The following is a 25,592-nucleotide window of genomic DNA, read 5'->3' on the forward strand; positions in this document are numbered from 1 at the left end:
GAATTGATCATAATACCTTTTATCCTGCTGAGCTGCCTTGCTGGCCATATTCTATAATATTCAATAATATGAAAATATGTTTGTACTTCATTCTGTAGGATGGAATCTACATATACACACTGCTAATAGTTTGTTTGCTTTGAGTTAACTTTAAGTCTAGATGCCATCTAAATAACTAATTCAAGAGGAATGTAGGACTCAGTGGTCTTGGTGTTTATAAACCTTTCCCCAGTGTTAAGAGTATCTATTGCTGTGAAGAAACACATGACCATGACAACTCTTATAAAGGAAAACATTTAATTGGGGCTGGCTTACAGTTCAGAGGTTTAATCCATTATTGTCATGGCAAGAAACATGGCAGCATGAAGGCAGACATAGTGCTGGAGAAGGAGCTGAGAGTTCTACGTCCAGATCGGCAGGCAACAAGAACAGAATTTCACACTGGACTTGGCTTGAACATTTGAGACCTCAAAGCCCACTCAGTAGTGACACACCTCCTTCAACAAAGCCACACCGACTCTGAGAAGGCCACATTTCCTAATAGTGCCACTTCCTATGGCCAAGCATTCAAACACATGAGTCTATGGGGACCGTTCCTGTTCAAGCCATCAAACCCAGCTACATGGAGGAGACCATAAAGAGAAAAGCACCAACACCATAAATCTCAGAGATAAGACTGACCACCTGGCCAGAGGGACACAACTACATTTTCCAGTGACTGACTTCCTGTGTTTCTCCTTCCTATGTAATCTGCTGGCTAACCATGAGATGGAAGGCGGGTCTTTGGGATTCTAATCCACTGTCTTCTTAGATTGGTGGCTCTGTGAATAAAACACAGCTTAAAGATTTAATTCCTGCAGTTTGCCTATGTGACCAGCAGTATGGGTTATTGCTTACAATATGCCATCTGAAATAAGCCAGGAGCAGGAGACAAATGCTGCATGAGTTTATTCATATGCCTAATCTATAAAATGTCAAACTCAGGCCTGGTGGTGGTGGCGGTGGTGGTGGTGCATGCCTTTAATCCCAGCACTTGCGAGGCAGAGCTAGACGGATCTCCATGAGTTCAAGGCCAGCCTGGTCTACAGAGTGAGTTCTAGGAAAGGTGCCAAAGCTACACAGAGCAACCCTGTCTCAAAAAACCAAAAGAAAAAAACGTCAAACTCGCCATAACAGAGCTAATGGTAGTCCCCAGAGGTTTGGGGGTGGGGGGAAATCTCTGTTCAAAGATTACAGATACTCACTTAGAAGGTGACTATATACTAAAGATGTAATGTACAGCATGGTTACTATCATTTTCATAATGTATTATAGACTTGTAATTTCCTCAGAGTAGATACCAAAAATTCTCACCACCAAAATACACTGACAACTATGTGAGAAGATACACATGTTGATTTGCTTGAATATGATCCTTTGAGAAAGAATAGAGAGGATGTGCTAACTCTTGCCATAATGGTCAGGGTGGAGGCTGAGTATGAAGGCTTTATACACACTTAAAAAAAGAAAATAATCCTGGGATTCCACCTTGTTTTGGGACCATTTACTTATGTCTCCTTTCAGCCCCCAGAGTTTCTATTTTCTGTCTTCTCACTTTTGTTCTTTGGCAGTCACCCAGAAGCTTATTAATTCTGCTTATCAGAGAACCAGTTTTTAATGTTGTTGCTTTTTCTTATTATTTTGATGCTATTAATTATACTTTGGGTATTATCAATTGTAATGAATTTTGCTTTTTACTGTCTTCCTCATTCTGCCTTCAGAGGTTTTTTCCCTTTTTTTTAACAGCTCTGAGGTGTAGTTTATAATTTGCCAGTTTCAAATGTGCAAGCAATGCTTTGAAATAAATATACAAAGTTGATGCTTTCCACAAAAAGTGCAGTTTATGTCCATTTCTGAGCCAGTGGTTTTGCCTAGTGGTCCAGCATTTGCCTCACATGTGCAGACTCTGGGTTCCATTACAACAATGTAAAAGAACCAACCCAAACTTCTTTCCTACCCTGGAGCTCTAGATAATCATGAATCTTCTCTCAGTCTCTGCAGATTTGCCTTTTGAGGCCCGTTCACATAGATTGGGATAATACACTATGTAGGCTTTTGTATTTGACTTCTTTCATTTAAATAATGAGTCTTATCCATGTTGCCACATACATCAGTCAGTGTTTTTATAGTAACAATGCCATTTTGTATGGAGGCAGTTCATTTTTTTATATATTCACATATTCATAGATACATAAGTATTTTCCATGTGAGGCTGTTAAAAATAGTGTAATAGTTATATCCAACATGCACTTACAGAAATATAAAGGTTCATTATCTTGAGTAATTCCAAGGAAGACAGCATATTTTAAATTTATGTTTAATCCTTTAAGAAACTGCCAAAGTACTAGATGTGCCTCCCCATGGGAGGCCTTGCCTTCTTGTGGGGAGGAGTTAGGGGGAGGCTGGGGGGTAGGAGGAGGGAAGAGGGGAGATCTTTGATTGGTGTGTAAAATGAATGGAAAATTTTTCTTAATAAAAATGGGGAAAAACTGCTAAAGTATTTTTTAAGGTGCCTATATCATTCCTGTCAACAACACACAAGGGCCCTAGCTTCTCCATATCCTCAAAAATAGTTCATATTTGTCTTTGATGGCAGTAATTTTAGAGGATAGAAAGTGGTTTAGATTTGTTTTTCCATAATGAATAAAAATGAGCTTCTATTTATATGCTCATTGGGTATTTATGCATTACCACTAATTAAATGTTTACTCAAACTTGCTAGGCAGAGTAGTCAATGTCTTTATTCCTAGTATCCAGGAAGCTAAAAATAAGAGGATGGGGAATTTTAAAGATAGCCTAGATTAAATAGTAAAACTTGTGAATGAAAATTCCCCAAAGAAGCTGTGAACTTCAATGATGTGAAAAGATCGGAGGGTAACAAAGCCCACAGCCAAATTATCTGGAATCATTTTCAGCTTGCCTTGGAGACATGTATTGTCCTCCCCTCTACCTGACCTAATACTTTGTGACCTTTAGCTAAATCACTTGGCATGTATAAACAGACTCACTGGTTTCCAACTAACCATAGGGCTAAGTATACTGTAAGCATCTGAGACCTACAACAGACTTTCCCTGTTTACTGTGACCTGCCTATGTGATGTTTTCAGTAAAGTGTGTTCTTTATGGCTTTCTTTGTTCTGTTTCTATAAAAAATTCATGAATATGGTATTCAAGGAAACCCAAGTCTGTGTTCCTGGACCATGGTTACTCATATTTGGCTCCAGAATAAACCATCTCTTTTATTCCTTTGGAGTGAGAGCTATTTCTCTTGTCAACAGATCCTATCTGCAGAATTCAAAAGAATCCTCAGTTTCTTTTAAAATCAGTTTATTTTTCCTGTTTTTTTTTTTACTGTTAGAATTTTTATACATTTAGGTGTAGATGTAATTCTGAACGGTTTTATTAAATAAGAAACACAGAGCCAAATGCAGAGTTAAAAGCCCCAGAGTTCAGAAATCAGTAGCTAAGAGCTGAGACCAAGACCACCTTCTTACCACCCGCTGCCGCTGCCCTCCTTCCCCTGAGAAAAAGACCTACTTCCTGTGTGTCTGTCTTTTTATTGACTTTCTATTCTGCCTTCTCATTGGTTGTAAACACAACCACATGACCTCTTCATCACTGCCTGTCTATACAGACCTCCAGGTCTCTATGGTTGGTATTGAAATTAAAGGCATGTTTCTCCATGCTGGTGGTATCCTTGAACACACAGAGATCTGCCTGCCATGTGATTGGGATTAAGAGCGTGTGCTACCACTGCCAGACTTCTGCTATGGCTTGCTATTAGCTCTGACCCCCAGGTACTTTTATTTATTAACATACAAATAAAATCACATTTCAGCACAAATAAAATATCACCATATTTAGGAAACAGATATTTAATATATATAATTGATTCTTTTTAAACCTAATGTATGGCTTGTCTGTGTTTTCTTTGTGCTGTCTTTCAAAGTATTGAAGCATTGAGATTGCTTAAGAAGAATTTATTATTTTTCTAATTTATAGATGCTACTTTTAGTGTTAAAGAGATATTTGTCTAACCATAAGTCATGAGAATTTGATTACATGTCATCTTATGCTTTAATATATACTATATAACTTATAATAATCTTTACATCTAAAGTTACAGTTTGATCAGATTATTTTTTGTGTGTTAGGGCAAGTTCTAAAGAAAAATTTTCCATGAGAATTTCAAATTTCTCACTATTTTTTGAAAAAATACACTTTCACAGTGACTTCTTCGGTCATTTTTATTTAAAATAGTCAATTACTAATTAATGTGATTGTTTTTAAATTTGCAAATCTACTTCGTGGAAATGTGTGTGTGCTTAAGCCAGTTTTGATGATTACAGATTTATAAATTGTTTTTAAAACTGAGAAATTGTATTAGAAATCCTCCAATATTATATCTTTGGTCTTAATCTCACTGATAAGTGAGTGGGTGGAGGAATACACCAGCAATCTCAGCACTTAGCAGGTCAAAGCGTGAGAATCAGGGAGTCAAAGCAGCTCCAGCTCTGTAGTGAACACAGGACAGCCTGGGCTACCCTACTAATGGATAAATGAACAAGTCTGACTTGTTCAAGGTATATGATCTTTTTTGATATTGCTGTGTTTCATTCACTAATTTAAAAAAGCTGTGTGTGTGTGTGTGTGTGTGTGTGTGTGTGTGTGTGTGTGTAAGTGCATGTGAGTGCAGATACCTGTTAGAGCTCAGAAGAGGGCATAGGATCTCTTGGAGCTAGAGTTACTGGCAGTTGTGAGCCACCAAACATGGGTGCTAAGAATCAAACTTTGGTGCTCTGCATGAGTAGCAAGTACTATTAACCACCGAGCCATCTCTCCAGACCAATATTTGCTAATATTTTATTAATTAACTCACTCTCACTAGGTAGCCTGAGCTGGACTATAACTTGCTATGTATACCATTATGGCCTTGAACTCAAAGAGATCCACCTGCCTGTCTCCCAAGTGCTGGGATTAAAGGTGTATGGCACAATGCCTGGCATTTGATCAACTTTTGAATGTTCAATAGAGGTGCTTATGTGCTGTTTCTTTAAGATGAATTTATCTGGTATTGATTTCAAGGGAAATTTGGCTTTACATAAGGAATTGAGAAGTATATCTGTTGTAGTTTGAAAGAAAATGGCCCCCATAGGCCCATAGGGAGTGGCACTATTAGGAGATGTGGCATTGTTGGAGTAGGTGTGGCCTTGTTGGAGGAAGTGGGTCACCGTGGAGGTGGGCTTTGAGGTCTCAGAAGCTTAAGCCTGGCCAGTGTGTCACTGTCACTCCCTGCTGCCTGCAGATCTAGATATAGAACTCTCAAGTACCTCTCCAGCACCATGTCTGCCTGCATGCCTCCATGCTTCCCACTATGACAATAATGGACTATATCTCTGAACTATAAGCCAGCCCCAATTAAATGTTTTCTTTTATAAGCATTGCCATGGTCATGGTGTGTCTTCACAGCAATAGAAACCCTAAGACAATCTCCTTAACTATTCTCTAAAAAACAACATGAAAATTATTATTATTTAACTGTTATATAGAAACATCAGCCAGCTGATTTGGTTCTGTGCTTTTCTTTGAGAGAGGTTTACTATGAACAGGTATAGCATATTCTCAAATGCAGTGTTTTGTGATATCAACTGATATAATCCCGTGATTTGTTTTATTTACCCTATTGAAATGGTAGACTCAATTGACTGAGCTTTTTTTTTCATCTTCCTTCTTTTCTTATGGTGGAATACATGAAATAAAAAAAAACTCCACTTAAAGGATATAACTTATATTTGGCTTCTGAATAAGATAGTGGCTTAGAAGCTTTGTCTCTGTGAAAGACAAGAGTGGGGATAAAAAAATAGACCTCCCACCACATCACTCTGAGTAGCAGGGCGTCCTGCAATCCAGAACCCCAAGTAAGGACACCCATATTCAGTCCAGTTGCCCATCTGCCAGCCAGCCCACCTGGTCCACTACTTTGGGACCACATGGAGTCCTACAATTGGAATTCCTATATTCCCTATTCCTACAATAGGGAATTCAGAACCCTACTGCGGAGGCCCACACAGGTTTCCTAGTGAGATCTGAGCTTGCTTCACCCAGCAGAGCTGCATTAGAGTATTGCTTGACCATGTGCATGGTTTCTAGGTGATTAAAAGGGTCTACACTTGGCTGAGCTAGGGGGAGGTCTTTTGCTCCACCCCTTAGCATTGTTATAAATAGCCCTTTAGGAGAGACTAGAGGGGCCAGTGGATAAGGATCCAGGCCCCCCTGAGGCTATCCTGTGTTTCTATCTATTTCTCCCCCCTCTATTCTTCTATCTAAATCTCTTATCCCTCTTTCCTCAAGAGTACCCTGGGGTAAAATGTGGGAGCCGGTCTCCCAGCTGGCCTCCCACACCCTACCCACAGTTCAGCTTGGGGACCATGTGGCATATTGTTTCCTGACCCCATCCACTGTTACCCCAGGTCTTGTCACTCAAGGAACACCTGTAGAATCTGGTGAGCCTACCACAAACTTCTAAAGATTGACAGTGAGAATCTTATAAGCCTACAAAAGGTTTGCTCCTGGGCTAAGAAATTTCACCTATGCCTAGCTGTGCATAAATCAGCACATGGTTGCCCCAATATTAACCCCCAAGCACCATTCAGCTAGTTCACAACCTGACAAATTGGACCAACAGAAAAGGTCCAAACATTTACTCATCAGAGGTAAGACTAGATAGCCATGCTAAGAAACACCAAAAATGACCTAACTCCAGATGTGTAGATCCCATTACAAAAATTAAAACAACACAAATAACCCAAGTAAATATCTTTCCTCTGGAAATTAGCACCCCTATTATAATGTTTCCTGAGAAAACCAACTTAACTGATACACAAGACAATGATTCCAAGAAAGCAGTTATTCATATGTTCAAGGAACTCAATGAGGATATTAATCAATGTTTGAATAAAGACCTTGAAGACACAAACAGACAGTTGAATGAAATAAGGAAATTAATTTGAGATATGAAAATAGAGTTTGATCAAGAGATAGAATCTCTGAAGAAAATCCAAATTGAAATAAAACTCACAATGAAAAACTCAGGAAGTCAAACATTAAGCTCAGTGGAAAGCCTCGCCAACAGACTGGATCAGGTAGAAGAGAGACTCCAGGTCTTGAAGACAAGGTAGAGGAATTGGATTACTCACACAATGAAAATATTCAGTCTCCAAAACCCAGGTACAAAACATACAGGAACCCTGGACATTATAAAAATTCCAAACCTATAAATCATAGCCATATAAGGGGAAAAAACCCAAACCAAAACTATTTGTTAGAATACTTTCAACAAAACTATAGAAGTGAATTGGTCAAATCTAAGGAATGAGATTCCTATTAATGTCTGGGAGACATATAGAACACCAAATTGACAGAACCAGGAAAGAAACCCTCGCGTCACATAATAGACAAAAATATTAAATGTACAGAACAAGGAAAAGATACCAAGAGCTTAAAGAGAATGGCCAATTCTTGTATAAAAGCAGACCCACTGGAATAACACCTGACTTTTCAATGAAGATTTTGAAAGTCAAAGATGCCTGGACTGATGTTCTGTGAGATCATGAGACCACAGATGCCAGCCCATGCTACTATACCCAGAAAAAAATGTCAGTTGCAATCACAAGATAAAGCAAATATTTCTATGGTAAACACAGATTTCAGGAATGTATGTACACGAAGTCAGTTCTATAGAGCATATTAGAAACATAGTTCAGTCAGAAGACAAGACTTAGCACACAAGTGAGGGAATACATAAACAATTCCAGAAGTTAATCAAAAGCAGTCTAAGAAAACAATACCATTACAGCAAAATAAGCAGAATTAATAAATATCGTTCAATATTTATAATTTTAATTATAATTTAATATATATTTATTATAATAATATCTTTCAATATCAATAGTATAAATTAACAGTTAAAAAGACAACAGACTAACAGATTGGATGAGAAAATAGGATCTATCTTTTGCCACATCCAAGAAACACATTTTACTATCAACAATGGATACCACCTTAGTGTAGCAGGATGGAAAAGTTATTCCAAGAAAATTGAACAAAGAAACAAGCAGGCACAGCTAGCCTAATATCTGATAAAATAGACTTCAAGAAGCTCTTCCCCATCCTCTGGCCCCACATTCTTTCTGTCACCTTTTCCATAGTGTTCTCTACATCTTTTAGGAGGTCATATAGATATGCCATTTAGCAATGAACACTCAATTCTCAGCACTTTGGTCAGTTAAGACTCTCTGCAGTAGCCACCATGCATTGTAAAAGGAGGCTCCTTTGACTTTTGCCTCAGACTGTCTTCTGGACATTCACTACATGAAGTTAAAGTCTCTGGGGGAGGAAGAGGCATCATTGATGCCATAACTGATGGTTTATACATGCTTGAGAAACAAGCACCTGTCCATGCTCATGCAAGCAACCAAATTAATCTCTCTCTCTCTCTCTCTCTCTCTCTCTCTCTCTCTCTCTCTCTCTCTCTCCCTCTCTCTCTCTCTCCCTCTTTCTTCCTTCAAAACAACACTAGTCAAAAGAGATGGGGAAGACACTTCATACTAATTGAAGGAAAAACCCATAGAGAGCATATTACAATTCTAAATATTTACTCAACAATCACATGGGTACCCAAATTCTTAAAAGAAACATGGTAGAACTAAAACCATATATTGACACCAAAGCAGTGATGGTGTCTGACTACAGTATCCCACAATCACCAGTAGACTGGTCATCTAGACAAAAACTAAAGAGAAAGCACTCAATTAATAAAATAAAAAGCGTGGCAAAGAGAAAAATTATAACAATTACTGAAGAAATTCATAGAAAAGTAAGGGCATATTTTTAAAGTGTCTTTTCCCCTAAATATGAAAATCTTAAATAAATGGATGAATTTATTTAATAGGAACCAAACTAAGAAAAAAGTCAGTTGTAGTGGTTTGAGTAAGAATGTCCTTCATAGGCTCCCAAATGTGAATATTTGGTTCACAGTTGGTGACCCATTTGGGGAGGTTTAGAAGATGAGAACTAGCTAGAAGAAGTATGTTACTGAGGGAGGGGTTTTTGGAGCTAAAATACTCCTGCTGCTTCTATTTCCTGTCTGCTTCATTGTGCTTGTGGTTCAAGATATGAGCTCTCAGCTTCCTGCTGTTACTGTCTTACCTACTGCCTGCTGACATGCCTCCCAGCCATGATGGACTCTTAACATCTGGAACCATAAGCCCAAATAAACCTTTTCTTCTATTAATTGTCTTGGTAATGGTGTTTTATCACAACCATAGAAAAGGAACTAATATAGCAATATACAACATGTCAGTACCCAATAAGAGGTACCTTCATACATTGCTGGTAGGAGTGCAAATTTGTACAGCCACCATAGTAATCAGTGTGGTGGTTGCTCAAGAAGATGGGAATCGATCTACCTTAAGATCTAGTTATACCACTCTTTGAAATAAACCCGCACGATATTTCTTTCATCCTACCACAGAGACACTTGCTAAACCACATACATTGTGGCTCTCTTCATAGCATCCAGACCTTAGAAACAACCTAGATGTCCCTCAGAAGAATGGATGAAGAAATTGTGGTACATTTGCACAATGCTGTATATTACTTAACTACTGGGGAAAATGACATCATGGAATTTGCAGGCTAGAAATGGAGAGAACTAGAAAAAAAAATAATCCTAAGTGAGGTATCGCAGACCCAGAAAGTCAAATATGGTATGTATTTGCTTCTCTGTGGATATTAGCTGTGAATACAATGATAACCAAGCTACAATTAATAGAACCACAGAGGGTGGGTATAGAGTAAGGGACGAGAGGGAACAGATAGCTCTCAATAGGGAAAGGAATTAGAATAGATATTTATGGATCAATGGAGGGTTCTGGAATGGGAGTACCAAGTTGTGAGGGGGAGATATGAAGGGGCTATGAACGTGAATATGGGAGAGACAGCTAAAATTAAGGGGCATTTGAGGGGTAGTATAGAAACCTAATACAGTATATATATATATATATATATATATATACACACACACACACATACATATATAAATATATGTAGCTAGAGTTTTCCTGCCTGGCCCACGGTCAGAGCAAATCTCTCTCACCCACCACTCCCACAGCCGCTCAGACCCGATCAAGTAAACACAGAGACTTATATTAGTTACAAACTGTATGGCCGTGGCAGGCTTCTTGCTAACTGTTCTTATATCTTAAATTAATCTATTTCCATTAATCTATACCTTGCCACACGGCTCGTGGCTTACCGGGATCTTCCCATGCGGCTTGTCATGGTGGCGGCTGGCAGTGTCTCTCCCTCAGCCTTCCACTTCCCAGAATTCTTCTCCTTGTCCCGCCTATACTTCCTGCCTAGCCAATGGCCAATCAGTGATTTATTTACTGACCAATCAGCAACACACTTGACATACAGACCATCCCACAGCAAATATATATGAAGGTGATCTAAATGAAATCTCCAAACAATGGGGGAGACAGAGTCCATACTGCCCATCTCTTGTCACCAAATGAAGCTTTCGGTCTCAGGTTTGGTTTGCATCTGAGTTACATCTAATTGGCCAAAAGGGACAACGGGAACCCCCAAACAATCCAGGCTGTTGCCAAGACTATAGGATGCTCTCTACAAACTGACAGCAAGGCCCATTGCTGAAGACAACACCTACACAACTCATTGAACATGGAGATGTCAAGCTGGTCCCTACATAGAGCCATCACCCCTATTTTCCAGCATCTGTGGTACAGGAATGTACTCTGCATGATCTCAAAAGAGAAACATAAACTCCAAGCCAGCCACAAACCCTCTACCTACAATGGTGTACTACCTGCAAGATATGCTAGTGTAATGGTGGCACAAAGCTTGTGGGACTACCCAGCCAATGTCCCATTTGACTTAAGGTCCAATACATGAGATGGAACCCATACCCTACACTGCTTGGGTGACCAAGAACATGAGACTACGTAGCCCAGAGACCTAGAGTAAAACTAAATACTGCTGTTCTGAAAGAAAAAGAGAAAGAAAAAATAGTGATAAAATGACTCTTAGTGATATTCTGCAATACTCATAGATCAGTGACTTCTTCAACCATCATCAGAGAAGCTTCCTCCTGCAGAAGATGGGAACACATACAGAGACCCACAGCCAGACATTACAAAGAGAATGAGAGACCTTGGAACACTCAGCTCTAAATGGAATATCTCCATCAAATACTTCCCCTCAGGGAACCCCACAGAAAAGGTGGCAGAAAGAGTGTAAAAACCAGAGGGGCTCATAGGAACTCACAGAGACTGGAGCAGCATGCACACGCCTGCACTGGTCTGCACCAGGTCCTCTGCATTTAAATTATGGCTTCTGGTTTAGTGTTTTTATGGAATTCCTGGGTGTGCAAACCAGTGGTTCTCTGACTCTTGTGCCTTCTCTTGGGCTCTTTTCCTTCTATTTGTCTTGTCGAACTTTCATGTGATAGTTTGTTTTGCCTTATTGTATTTTATTTTGTTATTTTTTAATGAATTAATTAACTAAAACTTAGCCACTGGGGTAAAGGTTAACAACTGAAATCGCATTTATACCTGATGGAAGAGGGAATATCAGTTTTCTCCAATGGAATGAGACTGGGTATAGCAACCACTCCAGGGCAGGTCTCGTGTTCAGGAGTAGTTGACTAAGACACAATGGATTTCACAGTTTTCTGTGTGTGCAACAAGATGTTGTTGCTGCTGTTTTCCTTTTTGGATGTTGTATTTTGTTCTCTAAGTTTTGGGGCTTTTGCTGTGTTGGGGCTTTGTTCATTTTTAAAGAAAGAACTTAAAGAGACCTAAGGTTCACTCGACAGAAGGGAAATCATGCTTGATACTAGATATCTACCCAACTCCCTGGGAATAGTGAGGTCATGGCTCTTAGAAGAGAATCTACTATCACTACATTGCTAGACCAACATGATTCCTTAACTACATTTTAAGTCTCACGCTTATACCCATAGATAAGAATAGCTGTTATGTCTGGTATTTTGACACTTCTTAGGACATATTTTGATAACAACACATTGCTTTAAATCGCTTCCCTTTTTGAAATGGACTGAATTTCCTTGTCTTTCACAGACAGTAAAGCTATCTTTTAGGAAGAAAGGATTCCTCTCCTTTGGTTCCCTGGGCATGGGATCCAAACAAGGCCCCAAGGATGATGCTTAGCAGGGATATGGATGGGGCTGAAAGAGGAGAAACTTCATAACTGTGTTCCAGAGAGCATACTGGTGGGTTACTCACCTGAGTGCTACCTGTTCACTAGTTTTGGTGGCACTGGCATCATATCACTGCTGTTTTCAGTCCTGAATTTGTGGCCTAGCAGCTGTTACCCGCTGCATCTGTCCTAATGAGCTGGCTATCCATCCTTTCACTTTGACACATGGAAATTGAATCCTGTGATCCAAATGGTATTTTTGTTTGTTTGTTTGTTTGTTTGTTTCTTTCTTTCTTTCTTTTTGAGACAGGGTTTCTCTGTGTAGCTTTGCGCCTTTCCTGGATCTCGATCTGTAGACCTGGCTGGCCTCGAACTCACAGAGATCCGCCTGGGTCTGCCTCCCAAGTGCTGGGATTAAAGGCGTGTGCCACCTCTGCCCGGCTCTGTGATCCAAAATTTTGAGCACTGGATATGAGAATGCAAATGAAATACTTTGTAGCATGGAAAGGTATTCATTTTGTTCTTCATAGTCATGCCAATTAAGAAAATTAAATGAATAAATTAATATATTCAGTTTAAGTAAATTTTAATTAAGAACAAAATGTTTTAAATATTGTCCTATTTACTTTGTAATTATCTTTATTGCCATAATTTTCCATTTCATAGTGGCATGTTACTTCAAATGTTAAAATCATTCAGTTTTAAGGATAATATATCACCATGGTATAAGGACTTGAAAAAATGTTTTTTTTGTTTGTTTGTTTTTGAGACAAGAGTCTCACACTGTAGCCTAGGCTGGCTGAATCTGTCTATGTGGCATGGTAGGAACTCAAACTTCCAGTAATCCCCCTGTGTCAGTGCTATGATTGCAGCTATGAGCAAACACTGACTGAATCCCAAGGAATCTGAACGTGTACCTCCTTTGTTGTGTACTGTGCTTCCTGTAGAGAGAGTTGGTACTTAAGATGAGTTCAAATCCCCAGTACTTTATTGTACCATAAGCAACGTGTCATATAATACACAGAAGGCTAGTTATGATGCCTACTATACTATTCCATATTGGACAATAGTTTTCTTTTGTTCTAAGTGGCACAGGAAAAGATCAATTATTTCAACACATAAATACAAACATACAACTTTAATCAATGACACAGAAGTCTGAGTATTATAACAGGAAGATGACCTCTAAGACAAATAGGATTAATTTAGATGATAGGAAACCAACTCCCAGCTCTCATCCGGCCCAGAGGTGAGTGACTCTGTTCATACCCAGGGAGGCCGGCCGCTAGGACCCATCCCTGGGCCCCAGACGTTCCCAGGGAACACCTGCCCAACTCAGGCCAGTTGCCAGCCAGCTGGCAGGGCTCCTGCGGGAAGGTTCCCTGTTCACCAAGACCCAGCATCAGACCCTGCAATCTAACACCCTGCCCCCATACCCATCTCCCCGAGACCCCTGCCACTTCCTGAGGCTTGTAAACCAACCCCCAGCTCTCATCCAGCACAGAGCTCTCATCCAGCCTAGAGAGCTCTCATTGGGCCTAGAGAGAGAGCTCTCATTGGACAAAGAGCTTCATTGGACCAAGAGTAACTTCAGGAGACAGGGAATCTGCCAGCCATCATTAGACCAAGTGTGGCTTTCTGAGAAGTAGAATCTGCCACCTCTCATTGGACCAAGAGAGGCTTCCTGAAACACAGACTCTGTCAGCTCTGACTGGACCAAGAGCCCTAATAAGACCAAGAACGAATCTGTGAGTCACAGAATCAACTAGCTTGGGTTGACCCAAGAGCAGCTCCCTGAGACACAGAAGCTGCCTGCTCCACTTAGACCAAGAGCTAAGATTAGACCCAGAAGGGCCCCCTGAGAAACAGACACAACAAGCACAGAGGGGACCAACAGCAACTCGCTCAGACACAGGCACCTCTTATACCTATTAGACGAGGAGAAGGGCAGACGTCAAAGCAGAAGTACATAAAACAACACAAAGAGCAATACAGTATCACCAGAATATAGCCCGCCACCAACATCAGGACCTGAATATCACAAGGTAGAAGAAGCAGAAGAAAGTAACCTTAAGAATAGCATCATGAAGATGTTAGAGGCCTTTCAAGGAAAAAAATGAAAAATAAAATTGAGGAAAAGATGAACAAAAAAAGTGGAGGAAATCAATAAAGAAATTGAGAAAAAAACAAACAAAAATGGGAAGAAATCTATAAAGAAATACAGGAAAAGACAAATAAAAAATTGGAAGAAAACAATAAATCCCTTAAAGAAAACCATGAAAAAACAATGAAACAGGTGAGGGAAACAGTCCAAGACCTGAAAAGGGAAATAGAAACAATGAAGAAGACACAAACAGAGGGAATGCTGGAAATAGAAAATCTGAGTAAACGAACAGGAAACACAGATGCAAGCATAACCAACAGAATACAAGAGATGGAAGAGAGGATCTCTGGTGTAGAGGATACAATAGAGGAAATGGATTAGTCAGTCAAAGAAAATACCAAAGCCAAAAAACTCATAACATAAAATGTCCAAGAAATCTGGGATACTATGAAAAGACCAAAACTAAGAATAATAGGGATAGAGGAAGGAGAAGAATACCAACTCAAGGGCACAGAAAATATATTCAACAAGATTCATAGAAGAAAACTTTCCCAACTTAAAGAAGGAAATACCTATGAAAATACAAGAAGCCTATAGAACACCAAACAGACTAGACCTCCCCCCAAAAAAGTCCCCTCGCCACATAATAATTAAACAGCTAAACATACCGAATAAAGAAAGAATATTAAGAGCAGCAAAGGAAAAAGGCCAAGTGACTTGTAAAGACAAACCCATCAGAATAACACCCGATTTCTCAATGGAGACTCTGAAAGCCAGAAGGACCTAGACAGATGTAATGCAGACACCAAGAGACCATGGATGCCAGCCTAGACTAATATACCCAGCAAAACTTTCAATCATCATAGATGGAGGAACAAGACATTCCGAGACAAAACCAGATTTAAACAATACCTATCCATGAATCCAGCCCTACAGAAAGCACTAGAAGGAAAATTCCAACCTAAGGAAGTCAGATACACCCACAAAAACACAGGCAATAGATAACACCACAGCAGTAAACTTCAAAGAAGAGAAGTACACACACATCACCACCAAAAAATAACAGGAATGAACAATCACTGGTCATTAATATCCCTCAATAGCAATGGACTTAATTCAACTATAAAAAGACACAGGCTTACAGAATGGATATGAAAGCAGGACCCATCTTTCTCCTGCATACAAGAAACACACCTCAAATTCAAAGATAGACACTGCCTAAGAATAAAAGGCTGGGAAAAGTCTTTCCAATCAAATGGTCTTAAGAAGCAAGCGGGTGTAACCATCCTAATATCCAGCAAAATAGACTTCAAACTAAAATCAATCAAAAGAGATCAAGAAGGGCATTACATACTCATCACAGGAAAGATCCACCAAGACGAAGTTTCAATTCTGAACATTTATGCCCCAAACACAAGGGCACCCACATATGTAAAAGAAACATTACTAAAGCTTAAATCACATATAAAACCCCACACATTAATAGTGGGAGACTTTAACACCCCACTCTCACCACTGGACAGATCTGCCAAATTGAAACTTAACAGATAAATAAAGGACATAACTGATGTTATGACTCAAGTGGACTTAATCGATATCTACAGAACATTCCATCCTAACAAAAAAGAATATACCTTCTTCTCAGCACCCCATGGAACCTTTTCTAAAATAGACCACATACTGGGCCACAAAGCAAATCTCAACAGATATAAAACAATTGGAATAACCTCCTGTGTTCTATCAGACCACCATGGTTTAAAGTTAGATTTCAACAACAAAAATTACAGAAAGCCTACAATCTCATGGAAACTTAATAATGCTCAACTGAATCACCAATGGGTCAAGGAAGAATTAAAGAAAGAAATTAAAGACTTCCTAGAGATCAATGAAAATTAATATACCACATACCCAAACTTATGGGATGCTATGAAAGCAATGCTAAGAGGAAAATTCATAGCACTAAATACCCACATAAAGAAGTTGGAGAAATCTCACACTAGTCGCTTAACAGCACACCTGAAAGCTCAGGAACAAGAAGAAGCAAAGTCACCCAGGAGGAATAGATGCCAGGAAATAATCAAATTGAGAGCTGAAATCAATAAAATAGAAACAAAGAGAACAATACAAAGAATCAATGAAACAAAGAGTTGGTTCTTTGAGAAAATCAACAAGATAGACAAGCCCTTATCCAAACTAACCAAAAGGCAGAGAGAAAGCATCCAAATTAGCAAAATCAGAAATGAAAAGGGAGACATAAAAACTAACATTGAGGATATCCAGAGAACCATCAGGTCATACTTCAAAAACCTCTACTCCACAAAACTGGAAAATCTAAAAGAAATGGATAATTTTCCAGATAGGTACCACATACCTAAGTTAAATCAAGACCAGATAAACTATTTAAATAGACCAATAACCCCTAAGGAAATAGAAACAATCATTAAAAGTCTCCCAACCAAAACAAGCCCAGGACCAGATGGTTTCAGCACAGAATTCTACCAGATCTTCAAAGAAGAGTTAATACCAATACTCTCTAAATTGATCCACACAATAGAAACAGAAGGAACGTTACCAAACTCCTTCTGTGAGGCTACAATTACCCTGATTCCCAAGCGAAACAAAGATTCAACAAAGAAAGAGAACTACAGACCAATCTCCCTCATGAACATTGATGCAAAAATACTCAATAAAATACTGGCAAACAGACTCCAAGAACACATCAAAACAACTATCCACCATGATCAAGTAGGCTTCATTCCAGGGATGCAAAGGTGGTTCAACATATGAAAGTCTGTCAATGTAATACACCATATAAACAAACTCAAAGAAAAAAAAACCCACATGATCATCTCACTAGATGCTGAAAAGGCCTTTGACAAAATTCAACACCCCTTCATGATAAAGGTCTTGGAGAGATCAGGAATACAGGGAACATACCTAAACATAATACAGGCAATTTACAGCAAGGCGACAGCCGACATCAAAGTAAATGGAGAGAAACTCAAAGCGATTCCACTAAAATCATGAACAAGATAAGGCTGTCCGCTCTCCCCATATCTATCCAATATAGTACTTGAAGTTCTAGCTAGAGCAATAAGACAACAAAAGGAGATCAAGGGGATACAAATTGGAAAGGAAGAAGTCAGGCTTTCAATATTTGCAAATGACACGATAGTATATATAAGTGACCCCAAAAATTCGACCAAGGAACTCATACAGCTTATAAACACTTTCAGCAACATAGCAGGATACAAGATTAACTCAAAAAAAATCAGTAGCCCTCCTATATACAAATGTCAAACGGGATGAGAAAGAAATCAGAGATACATAACCCTTTACAATAGCCACAAATGATATAAAATACCTTGGGGTAACTCTAACAAAGCAAGCGAAGGACCTGTATGACAAGAACTTTAAGTCCCTGAAAAAAGAAATTGAAGAAGATGTCAGAAAATGAAAAGATCTCCCATGCTCATGGATAGGTAGGATTAACATAGTAAAAATGGCAATCTTACCAAAAGCAATCTACAGATTCAATGCAATCCCCATCAAAATCCCAACACAATTCTTCACAGACCTGGAAAGAACAATACTCAACTTCATGTGGAAAAACAAAAAACCCAGGATAGCCGAAATAATCCTGTACAATAAAACAACCTCTGGAGGCATCCCAATCCCTGACTTCAAGCTCTACTATAGAGCCAAAGTTAAAAAAAAAAAAAAGAAAAAGAAAAAAGAAACCAGATTGGTACTGGCATAAAAACTGACATGTAGACCAATGGAACCAAACTGAAGACCCTGATATTAATCCACACATCTATGAACATATGATTTTCGACAAAGAGGCCAAAACTGTACAATGGAAAAAAGAAAGCATCTTCAACAAATGGTGCTGGCATAACTGGATGTCAACATGTAGAAGACTGCAAATTGAACCATATCTGTCACCGTGCACAAAACTTAAGTCCAAGTGGATCAAAGACCTCAACATAAATCCAGTTACTCTGAACCTGATAGAAGAGAAAGTAGGAAGTAGTCTTGAGCACATTGGCACCGGAGATCACTTCCTAAATATAACACCAGTATCACGGACACTGAGAGAAACAATTAATAAATGGGACCTCTTGAAACTGAGAAGCTTTTTAGGGCAAAGGACATGGTCAACAAGACAAAACGACAGCCTACAGAATGGGAAAAGATCTTCACCAACCCCACATCTGACAGAGGACTGATATCCAGAATATATAAAGAACTCAAGAAATTAGACATCAAAATAACCAACAGTCCAATTAAAAAATGGGCTATGGAGCTAAACAGAGAATTCTCAACAGAAGAAGCTCAAATGGCTGAAAGACATTTAAGGAATTGCTCAACACCCTTAATCATCAGGGAAATACAAATCAAAATGACTCGAAGATACCATCTTACACCCGTCAGAATGGCTAAGATCAAAAACACTGAAGACAGCTTATGTTGGAGAGGATGTGGATCAAGGGGAACACTCCTCCACTGTTGGTGGGAATGCAAACTTGTACAACCACTTTGGAAATCAATATGGCACTTTCTTAGAAAATTGGGAATCAACCTCCCTCAAGACCCAGCTATACCACTCTTGGACATATACCCAAGTAATACTCAATCATACCACAAGGACACATGCTCAATTATGTTCATAGCAGCATTATTTGTAATAGCCAGAACCTGGAAACAACCTAGATGCCCTTCAACTGAAGAAAGGATAAATAAAATGTGGCACATATACACAATGGAGTACTATTCAGAAGAGAAAAGCAATGACATCATGAGGTTTGCAGGCAAATGGATGGAACTAGAAAATATCATCCTGAGTGAGGTAACCCAGACTCAGAAGGACAAACATGGTATGTACTCACTCATAAGTGGATACTAGATGTAAAGCAAAGGATAACCAGACTGCAACTCACAACTCCAGGGAGGCTACCTAGTAAAGAGGACCCTAAGAAAGACACAGGGATCGCCCAACGACAGAGAAATGGATGAGATCTACATGAGCAAACTGGACGTGAGGTGGGGGTAATGGAGGGCAATATTCGGGGGAAAGAGTTTAGGGGAGTGGGAGGACCCAGGTGGATCGGGAACAGAGTGGGAGAACAAGGAAAGAGATACCATGATAGGTGAGGACCCCATGGGAATAGGAAGAAGCAGACTGCTAGATAGGTCCCCAGAAATACACAAAGATACCTCCACTATAGACTACTGGCAATGGTCGAGAGAGTGCCTGAGCTGACCTACTCTGGTGATCAGATGGCCGAATACCCTAACTGTCATGATAGAACTCTCATCCAGTGCCTGATGGAAGCAGATGCAGAGATCCATAGCCAAACCACAGGTAGAGGTCCAGGAGTCCAAGAGAGATGAGAGAGGAGGGATTATATGAGCAAGAGATATTGAGACCATGATTGGAAAAAGCACAGGGACAACTAGCCAAACTAGTGGAAACACATGAACTGTGAACCAATAGCTGAGGAGCCCCCACGGAACTGGACCAGGCCCTCTGGATAAGTGAGACAGTTGATTAGCTTGAACTATTTAGGAGGCCCCCAGGCAGTGGGACCGGGACATGTCCTTAGTACATGAGCTGGCTTTTTGGAACCTAGGGCCTATGCTGAGACATTTTGCTCAGCCTTGGTGTAGGGAGGAGGGGACCGGACCTGCCTCAGCTGAGTCTACCAGGCTGGGCTGACTCCCCAGGGGAGACTTTGCCTTGGAGGAGGTGGGAATGGGGGGTGGGTTGGGGGAAGGGCTTGGAGGGAGGAGGGAGGACAAGGGAATCCATGGCTGATATGTAAAATTTAATTAATTCTAAAAAAAATTTAAAAAACTTACATGATATATTGAAAAGGAGGGAGAAAAGAGGGAGGAAAAATTCGGGACAGTCCTCTTGTGGGGGCAGGAGCACTGCTCGAGTATGCCCAGGGCATGACAGTACAAGAGAAATCATGAGGTTCCTTAGTCATGAAATCGTTCACTGCTGTCCACAGCTCATCATTGAAGAAATCTGTCAAAAAAGCTATCTGTGAATTTGAACTTTAACATTAAAATTATTGGCAGGCTTATGTTGATTCAATCATTCACCTAAAAAAGTATTTGTTATTATAGGGTCATTGTGTACATGCCATTTGAATTTAGGGAACTTTAAGCAAATGGCCCAATAGATGCCTCTCTGGAGCTAGGACACTGGGTAAGAGAATAACAAGTTGACCTAGATTCATCATGAGGCAAATCAACTCAAGGATGGAACTTCTGGAGCACTCCAAGCACAGGCTATAGGCTAAAGGCCCAATTTATCCTCTATGAGAACAAAAGTTGAATGCATGGTGGAGTAAACATTATCCTTCACTGAAAGATCCACCATGAGATAAACGTTTTCCAAGTACAACTGTGCTACTTGGACATGGAGCAGAGCCAAGCCAGGCTCCAAAGGCCTTCTTGTCTACCTGGCAGACACCAGCTGCACCTCAGCCAAGGATATAAATACAGGTATTGGAAAAAGAGGGAACAAGAAGCACATGTCCCGTGTCAGCTTAGAGAAGCAATTTTGAGATTTTACATAGCACTCTATGGGGACAACTCCTTGCTGGGAACTGGGAATTTTAGATGTAAACTGAATGAAAGGCACATCTTAGCAAGTAGAGCATAAGTATATTGTTGTCCTGGCAAGTGGATAAATGTCTAGCCATAATGAGGCACACATCTGTATGTGAGTACCAGTTTTATCAGTTCACAAAGGACCAAATACCTTTCAGCAAAATTCCTCTTCTCCAGAGTGTAGAGGGGGAAGAACTTGGTAGATTAGCTCTTAGGGTAGGTTGAGAGAATATATACTCATATTCAGTGTGATTACCAGAGGAAGGTAGGTCTTTCTCCTTTGTGACTTTGTCAAAAGGATTTTCTCTTGAGGCTTTGTGCTGCATGAAGATATATTGTGCCAGAAATAATAAGTCTCTACTCTTTGTAGCATGTCAAATTACACACAATCAGTTGAAGACACAGGCTGCAGACCATGTAGAGATAGATGCCCCTCTTGGTGGAAAGACCACAGAAGGTAAGCAGCCACATATGACATGGCAGCCCTGATCCCATAGACACAAGTTGTTTGCCTGTTGTACCCACAAGAGTGTGAGGTCCAGAGGCAAGGCAGTGGATGTATTATGATTGATTCCTCTTTGTAGTTCTAGCATTCATGAGAAAGCCCAGGACTAGAGAGCATATGACAAATGAATAAATGTATGAGAGCACCTGTGAAGTCTATACCAGAAAAGGTACAGGCCAAGTGTGGATCTAAAAGAATCCCAGTGTGGATCTAAAAGAATCCCAGTGTTGTATAACTAAAAGTGCGGAGGGCTAGATGGATTCCATCTTAGGTAAAGAGTGAATCAAGGACAGAGGAAGGCAGCAGATGGCACCCAGAAACAGTGTACTCGAACCTCAGGGAGTATTGGATGAAGGAAAGCTGCATAGTAGTTATGTGGATATACTGATGAGTCCCCAATATCTTAGCTTTAATGGCCAAGTAAAATAGGGATCTTCTTAAAGCAGAAGGAACGTCCACAGTCTGTCTTGAAGAACCTGCCCCTGTCTAGACTCTAGAGAGCTCCCAGCTCCTAGTGAGAGACAGTGCCAACAATACAAGATGGGAGCCACAGCTTAAGGCAGAGAGCCTCAGAAAATCTCACTGTACTTTCTGTAATGGGTATATTGAAGAGCATGAAAACAGGGGTGAACCAAACAAGGAGTGTGCAGTGGCACTAGCAGAGAGAGGAGAGATGCCAGGAAAACCCTCCATTTTTGGTACTCGGCATTCTACTGGAGCATCCTTTTAAAATGCTGTTTCAAAAGGTTCCTGCTATGGATGGTGAAATAGTTCAGTGCCTTAAGGACTGTAGATGTAATTCAGTGTAGATGTAGCCAACGGTTTTATCAGACAGAAAAACACAGAGCCGATTCAGAGAAGAAAGCCAAGAGGTCAGAGCCAAGAGCCTCACCCTTTCTGATTCAGGGATCCTCCTCAGCCAAGAGAGCTCTCCGAAAGAGGAGCCCTCCTTCCTGTGTGTCTGTCTCTATAGTCTCTCTGTTCTGGCTTCTGATTGGTTGTAAACCCAATCATGTGACTGCCTCGTCACTGCCTGTATGTACCGCCCTCCAGGTCCTTAAAGGCTTACACCACCACTGCCACGCACTTGCTATGGCCCTAATAGCTCTGACCCCAGGCAACTTTATTTATTAAAATACCACCACAAAGGACTCTAAGACTAGAGGAGACTTTGTATTTCTGCCACTTCTGCCAACCACATATCCTAAGTGTAGAGAATGTCCTTGAAGCAGTTCAGTCGTGGGATGCTACTTCCTCTGTGGCAACTCACTGCTTCACATACCCAGAGGACTTTGACTGACAGGTCCAATTAATCTCTGACCACTCTTCAGGCTTCTGCTGGAACCATGTGGACTCTGTAGAGACTCCCGGCCTTGGGACCTAGATGACAAAGATCTTATCCCCACCACAGTCCTCATGAGACATCACATAGCTGCAGCTACATCCTGTGTGGATAGAGCTGAACCTGGTCCCTGTGTTTTCATCAGAGACTTAGGAAAGATGGGAAGGGCTGCAGTCGCTAGGATACACAATGCATAAAGTTGTGCTGCCCCCTGGTGGCCACGCTGCTGAGATGCCAAATAGCATGGAAGTGACACATTTTGAAGCATTGTCTTTTCTTTCTTTTGGTAATGGTAGAGACAAGACCTGGGGACTTGTGCATGGTTGGCAAGCTCTGCAAGTGTCTGTACAGAAACAGTCATTTTAAATATGGAATCCTCCTTTCCCCTTGGAAATAAGGAGAACATTTTAACATTTTAAAGTTTGGTTCAGGATATCTTAAACCCTGAGTCTTTCCCTGTGGGTTAGTCTTTTGGACCACAAGTCAGATGTCGTCTCTTGAAGAAGTGTTTCCAACAGCAGTCAACTCTTCTTTCCCCTGGGCTGTGTACATGCCTGCAGCATAGCCTGAACTTTCATTAAGGTGTGTGGGGAGTGGAGGAAGCCCTGAGTGAATGTATGTTTTTGACATGAGCATGGCCATATCAAGTACTCCAATTCTTTAGACCAATAGGGATGACAAAACCTTCTTCAAAGATCTGACTTCTCAGTTGACAATCACAGCAGAGATTATCGATCTGTTTCCTCCTCCAGGCTCACTGAAGCCTGAGATCCATACAGAGACCTACAGACGTTGGCTAAACCTGCCTCCTTGTTCAACTGTATAATATACACCCACCTCCTGATTCAAGTGTATAAAATAAATGTGTTGGGTATTCATGTTGCTGTTGCAGTTAGTACTCTCCATCAGAGCTAGCACAGGCAACTGATCTCGGTATGTGTCCATGTGTCTTACAATCTCCATTAAGTCATTTATTGGTGAAATTATTAAGGCCATTCCACATAGTTAAAAGGGAGATTTATTTAGTGGCGTAACTTACAAATGAAGGGATAGGTAGATTGCAGGGTCTTGGAAAGACGCAGCGCAGTCCGGCAGTGTTCTCTGGAGAACTCTGCTTGGTCTACCTCCAGCGTCCAGGGTCCAGGAAACAAGAGAGGGCAGCGCATCTGGGTCTCGGGTCTTCAGGGCCCTCTCTTGGCCCTGCCTTGTAGGCATGATAGTCTGCTGACATGGACTGTCTCTCCATTTACATACCCTGTTGTTCCTCCATATTTAATTTTATTACTTTCTACTCAAAGACAACTTATATATTTTATTGATTTTGGAAATAAATGTGTGTTTTGAGAGTACGTTGACTTTATTGGTTATCTTTGCTGGTGGTCGTGTCAGAGGAGCAGCAGGTGGCAATTGAAGTTCAAGGTGTCAGCCCACCAGGAGGAAACTCTGATACATGAATCTCAGTTAAGCAATTCTCCGACGCTGCAGACCCCAGAATGTCTTGTGCTTCTGCTGTGCCTTTACATGTTTGCTACTGCTATCTTTCTCTAGTATCTGGCATGGTGTGAGTGGGTGTGGGGAGATCCCCACTGCCTGGAATGTAGTGTGTTTGTATCATGGAAACATGCCACTCACTGGGCATTTTTATCTGTGGATTATTGTGAAGATGATTCCTCCCTAAGCTGTACTGCCTGATTGATAATAATAATAGCTTATACAGAGTCTTGATGAACAAAAACAAATACAAGTAGGTGTCATGCAGGTAGTACTCATGAGTTTGTATTGAGGAGACATATAGATTATAGCTCAGGTTAATGATTAAGAAAAATAATTGAGTCCCTATAGCTCAGCTATCTTAAATTCTTTTAACCTTAATGTTGGGAGATGAGTTCACAGGTTGTGGAGTGCATAATAGCTGAAACAAAACTTTGAAAATAGCTTAAAGTTAGACTAAAATGTTTTTGTCAAATAGCTTGAGGAAAAAAAAAAACCAAAAAGATAATCTAAAGTTTTAGGAAGGCACATAGTTGAATGTGGAACTCCTTAAGGTCAGGGAACAAAAATATGGCAGCCCAATTATTACTAGCTGAGGCACTTTTCTTGCTAGGAATGGTTGATGACCAAAGGTGATGATTAATTCCTTATATCCATTCCTGCCCACAATCTCCTGACATAAAAAATCTATTGATGAGCCCTTCCTGCCCTGGACTTTCTTTCTGGAGCACAGGTGAGTGCCCTAGCTGGGCCCAGACCCCATCCTTGGGCACCAGCCACTCTGGGGAAGACCTGCCCAACTTGGCCCCAGGTTCTGGCCACTGGGCAGGTTCCCTTCTAGCCCCATCGGGAAGGATCTCCTTCTCCAAGACCCACAGCAGACCCTGCAATCTCCATACCCTGCCCCCACGCCCATCCGCCCGAACCCCCAGCCTCTTCCTGAGACTTAGAGGCCGGCCCCCAGCTCACATCTTGCCCCAGACTTCCCTTCTGGAGCACAGATGAGTGCCCTAGCTGGGCCCGGACCCCATCCCTGGACACCAGCCACTCTGGGGAAGACCTACCCAACTTGGCCCCAGGTTCTGGCCACCAGGCAGGTTCCCTTCTAGCCCCACCGGGAAGGATCCCCTTCTCCAAGACCCCCGGCAGACCCTGCAATCTCCACACCCTGCCCCCATGCCTATCCGCCCGAACCGCCAGCCTCTTCCTGAGACTTAGAGGCCGGCTCCCAGCTCCCATCCTGC

This window comes from Peromyscus eremicus, chromosome X (assembly GCF_949786415.1).
Source record: "Peromyscus eremicus chromosome X, PerEre_H2_v1, whole genome shotgun sequence".
NCBI classification, from domain to species: Eukaryota; Metazoa; Chordata; class Mammalia; order Rodentia; family Cricetidae; genus Peromyscus; species Peromyscus eremicus.